We start from the raw sequence: 6,117 nt of genomic DNA on the forward strand, positions 1-6,117 counted from the left end.
AGCGGTATAATATATAACAACCAATCACAGCGCAGCTTTCATGTTACCTCAGTGGTATAATATATAACAACGAATTGCAGCGCAGCTGTCATGTAACCTCAGTAGTATAAGAAGTAGCCACCAATCACAGCACAGCTTTCATGTTACCTCAGCAGTATAAGAAATAGCAACCAATCACAGCACAGCTTTCATTTTACCTCAGCATTCTCAATATCCAGCAATTGTCTTGCGAAACGTTCGGCGGATGCATCATTTTGTAGTTGAACACTCATCCCGTTGCTCGTAATGCCTTTTGCTTTCGTGCTTGAGATGGAAATCAAACGATCTTTGTCTGGGGGGCATAACTGTCGACGATGCTCGCACGGGTGCCACCTAATGTAGAATAGTTGTACTATGCCAGTAATCTTCCCAGGAGTGTACTCAACAACTTCCCAAAGTTTCATGGCGATTGGATGAATGGCATAGTAATGCATAAAGGACAGACAGACATACATACATTCATTTATATATATATAAAGATGACATCAGGAAGTGAGAGAATTAGACCCCGTACGTAAAATTTGGACGCTAATTCTTTTGCGCATAGAATTGAATAATCGAGTTGGAACCCATTAGCTTTTCCTATTTATGACATAATCAATGCTTGTGTCAAATTTCATGTTTCTATGACATCGGGAAGTGAGAAAATTAGATTCCGTACGTAAAATTTGGACGCTAATTCTTTTGCGCTTAGAATTGAATAATCGAGTTGGGACCCATTAGCTTTTCCTATTTATGACATAGTCAATGCTCGTGCCAAATTTCACGTTTCTATTACATTGGGAAGTGAGAGAATTAGATTCTGTACGTAAAATTTGGACGCTAATTTTTTTGTGCTTAGAATTGAATAATCGAGTTGGGACCCATTAACTTTACCTATTTATGACATAATCAATGCTCGTGCCAAATTTCAAGTTTCTATGACATTGGAAAGTGAGACAATTAGATTCCGTACGTAAAATTTGGACGCTAATTCTTTTGCGCTTAGAATTAAATAATGGAGTTGGGACCTATTAGCTTTTCCTATTTATGACATAATCAATGCCCGTGCCAAATTTCAAGTTTCTATGATATTGGAAAATGAGAGAAGTAAATTCCATACGTAAAATTTGGACGCTAATTCTTTTGCGCTTAGAATTGAATAATCGAGTTGGGACCCATTAGCTTTTCCTATTTATGACATAATCAATGCTTGTGCCAAATTTCAAGTTTTTATGATATCGGGAAGTGAGAGAATTGGTGGCAATGATGGAGATCGAACGATCTACGTGGGGGGGCGTAACTGTCGACGCTCGCACGCGCACCATTTATCATAGGATAGTTGTACTATGTCTATAATCTTCCCAGGAGTGTACTCAGCAACTTCCCAAAGTTTCATGGTGATCGGATGAATGATGTAGTAGGGCATAAAGGACAAACAAACAAACAAACAGACAGACAGACAGACATACATTCGTTTTTATATATCTAGATAACAACCAATCACAGCACAGCTTTCAAGTTACCTCAGCGGTATAATATATAACAACCAATCACAGCACAGCTTTCATGTTACCTCAGCAGTATAATATATAACAACCAATCACAGCACAGCAGCTTTCATGTTGCCTCAGCAGTAAAATATATAGCAACCAATCACAGCACAGCTTTCATGTTACCTCAGCAGTATAAGAAATAGCAACCAATCACAGCACAGCTTTCATTTTACCTTAGCAGTATAAGAAATTGCAACCAATCACAGCACAGCTTTCATTTTACCTCAGCATTCTCAATATCCAGCAATTGTCTTGCGAAACGTTCGGCGGATGCATTATTTTGTGGTTGAACACTCATCCCGTTGCTCGTAATGCCTTTTGCTTTTGTGTTTGAGATGGAAATCAAACGATCTTTGTCTGGGGGGCATAACTGTCGACGATGCTCGCACGCGCGCCAGCTATCGTAGGATAGTTATACTATGCCTATAATCTTCCCAGGAGTTTACTCAGCAACTTCCCAAAGTTTCATGGCGATTTGATGAATGGTGTGGTAGCGCAAAAAGGACAGACAGACAGACGTACATACATTCCTTTTTATATACATAGATGACATCAGGAAGTGAGAGAATTAGATTCCGTACGTAAAATTTGGACGCTAATTCTTTTGCGCTTAGAATTAAATAATCAAGTTAGGACCCATTAGCTTTTCCTATTTATGACATAATCAATGCCCGTGCCAAATTTCATGTTTCTACGACATCGGAAAGTGAGAGAATTAGTGGCAATGATGGAAATCAAACGATCTATGTGGGGGGGGGGGGTCGTAACTGTCGACGACGCTCGCACGCGCGCCATTTATCATAGCATAATTGTACTATGCCTATAATCTTCCCAGGAGTGTACTCAACAACTTCCCAAAGTTTCATGGCGATCGGATGAATGGTGTAGTAGTGCATAAACGACAGACAGACAGACACGCAGACACACAGACAGACATACATTCAATTTTATATATATAGATAATACGCTCAGAAAAAAGCATTCAGAATGTTCTATTTTTCCACGTATTAAACATGTACAGCCCTATTGTTCTCTATGGGCATATAATAAATGCTGTACATACCCAACATCGCTAAGCGACAGAGTAAGAAATTTAAAAAACTACACAGACAGACTGACAGTGTGCATGAGAAACTCTTGTCATGTGCAGTGCAAAATCGCTGTCGTACACCGGCTCACACCGCGGTAAAATCCTGAGTGATACATGCAGTGTTTTACCTACTGTTTATGTGTGCCCAGCCTAACAATTACACCTTGGAACTCATTGCCTCTTCTATTGTGTGTTCATTACTTTAGGGGGCTGACTGGAGGTGACAGAGTTCCTTTAACTGTCCACTCATACTGCCCCATACTGTATCCATCTAATTTGCTGGGTGATTGTTGTGATGGGCACCACTTGCCCACATGAGTATTTTGAGCATTGTAGATCTTCCCCATCATATGTGTGTATTTACCAGAATCCTCTGTATACAAACACCTAACAAGAATCTCAGGCACACCTTGAATATTCCCTACGGAAAACATTTTTAATTTACCTGACGCGGAAACTCCTACTGCTCACCTGGTAAAGTGGTTCTCTAAGCCAAGCGATGCAAACCTAGAGGGTAAAAGTGCCCATGTGCATTAGGGTGCTTTCACATCCGCGCTGGGGATTCCCCTTTCATGCTTTGTTTGGGGAGCAGGAAATGGGAATCGCTGTGGCCAAACGACTCTGTGGACTCAACTGAACAGCGCCAGGCGGACCCCATTGACTATAATGGGGTCCGACCCAGCTACCCAGTTTTAGGATGGAAGGTTCTGCTGGTATTTGCAGCTGCATGTGTGAGGGAATCTCCAGCTAAAACAGATGTGAAACCACCCTTAAATGGATGTTGATTGAACCTGGCGATTTCAGCAGAATTGGCCAAGCATCTAATGTGTATAAGTATATCCCGACTTCAGATGTGAAAGAAGGATTACCTGTTGGATGTCTACATGGCCCCACTTCTTTTGTTTCCCGATTTAGAGTCTGGCAGAGCCAACTCATCTCTTCCTATTGAGAGCGCATGCATGTTCCGCCAAGGCTAGTGTCCATGTTTATGCAGGAGAAATAGCTGTTGGCCATCAAGCATTCGGCTGACAATTATCAATGAAATATGACCTAGTGCTCCTTCTTGTGTAAAGCAAGCAGCACAGTCACGATTTGCTGCTTCTAACATGAAGCCTAATACCAGTAACTGATCTGGTTGATCTCAGTGGTTATTACACAGCTTCCCGGTATATGGTCTCACTACTAGTCTACTAGAGGCCGCCGTACCCTGCGCATCCACCGCCATACCCAAGAACTGGAATAACAGCAGCGTGATTCCTTGTAATGGCCAGAACTGTAGCTAATAATGTAAGTAAATCAGCCTCAGCAGCCACCACTCCGTGGTGAAAATAGTTATGGCGGATAACAAGTCAGCTGACAGCACCCATGGCAAAACCTATACTGCTGTTGTCTTATGTTGCGATGACATCTGCATTGAAGCCTTTGTCATAGATTCTGCTGTTTTTGATGGGAAAAATAGCACTGTTTACAGCACTGTTTTAATGTCAAAGAAATGGACACTGCAGAAGAACCTGACAGCCCCCCTTATAAGTCAAAGAGGTCTGCCGAGCACCCCTGGTATCAGCATTGGGGCTTCTGATATAAAACAGAACCCACCATGTAAAAGTGAACAGATCCTTATCATGTCCAGCTTCCTCCACTCTGCATCCAGCCCCTTCCACAACCTTTCTTCCAGAGCCACAATAATCTGCAAAGCAAGGACATGATCTAAGAACTATTGGCAATGAGTAGTTGAAGAGCCTCATTGTCACCAAGGTGGAGGATCCATTCCGCAGTGATATCATCAGACAGGGACATTAGGACCACTGGCGTACAGTGGGGGGAAGCAGGGGTCGCAACCGCGACCTGGCCCTTGAGCTGAGGGGTCCCAGGGGACCGGCGCCATTGGCCGCATGATGGCTGAGAGGGGAGGAGGGAGAGGAGAGAGACGGGAGGCAAAATACGGGGGGGGGGGGGGGGGGCTTTCCATTACAGGCTGCCCAGAGACTGCTGCAGAGGTGAGTAGAGAAGGAATTGTAATTATATATGTATGGCTGGTATAAGTTATACCAGCTGTATATATATAATTATATACAGGAGATACACAGGTTACACCAGCATAGGACATACCACTATATACAGGGGGATATACATCCTGCATATAGTGATATGTACCATGCTGGTATAACCTGTGTATCTCCTGTATATAATTATATATGTGCAGCTGGTATAAGTTATACCTCTCCTGTATATATATAATTATATACAGGAGATACACAGGTTACACCAGCATAGGACATACCACTATATACAGGGGGATATACATCCTGTATATACTGATATGGAGCATGCTGGTGTAACCTGTGTATCTCCTGTATATAATTATATATGTGCAGCTGGTATAAGTTATACCTCTCCTGTATATATATAATTATATAGAGGAGATACACAGGTTACACCAGCATAGGACATACCACTATATACAGGGGGATATACATCCTGTATATACTGATATGGAGCATGCTGGTGTAACCTGTGTATCTCCTGTATATAATTATATATGTGCAGCTGGTATAAGTTATACCTCTGCTGTATATATATAATTATATAGAGGAGATACACAGGTTACACCAGCATAGGACATACCACTATATACAGGGGGATATACATCCTGTATATACTGATATGGAGCATGCTGGTGTAACCTGTGTATCTCCTGTATATAATTATATATGTGCAGCTGGTATACAGTAGTTTTTTTTTCTTTTAATCACTGACTTTCCAGCGCCGTCGCTAGGAGATGACGCGGGTGCCTGCGACTTTTCTGCAATGTCAGGGCAGCGGGTCGCACAGCTTGCATTGAGTTCAATGGAGGCCGCCCGGGCAGAATCTGCACTAAAATACAGCATGCCGTGATTTTTCCTCTGTGAGTGGAAAACTGCAATTGCTTTCCGCTCGTGTAGAGGAAAAAAGGCTTTTCCATAGCATGCTATGGGCGGTACATACTGCGGAATCCGTAGGCAGACGCCCGCTCCATATTCCAGAATGCAGATCCAGCCGTGTGCAGCCGGCCTTAGGCTAATTTCACACGAGTGAGTCTGATATTGGGCCGTGAAATTATGCCCCATATCACACTCGCCAATGTGTGCCGTCCCTACGGATGTGAGGGGTTGTTGTGTTAAAACCAGCTCACATCACATCATCATATTCTCGTGCGATGCAGAGAAAAAACAAACAACAAAAAAACATCGCTCCTGTGTATGATCGTATTCAAAAGAATGGGGTCATATTCATGTGCGATTTGTACGTCTTGCAACACACAAATCTCGCGCAATTTGTGCGGCCGTGTGAAAGCAGCCGAAGACATTACCAACAGGTTTTTACGTAGTCAAGGAAAGGAGTCATAATGAGAAGGCTTACGCCAAGGGGCTGCATCATGTTTGTAAATTAGCACGGTTTAGGTATAGGTACGGG

This window comes from Eleutherodactylus coqui, chromosome 13, assembly GCF_035609145.1.
Source record: "Eleutherodactylus coqui strain aEleCoq1 chromosome 13, aEleCoq1.hap1, whole genome shotgun sequence".
In the NCBI taxonomy this organism is placed as follows: Eukaryota; Metazoa; Chordata; class Amphibia; order Anura; family Eleutherodactylidae; genus Eleutherodactylus; species Eleutherodactylus coqui.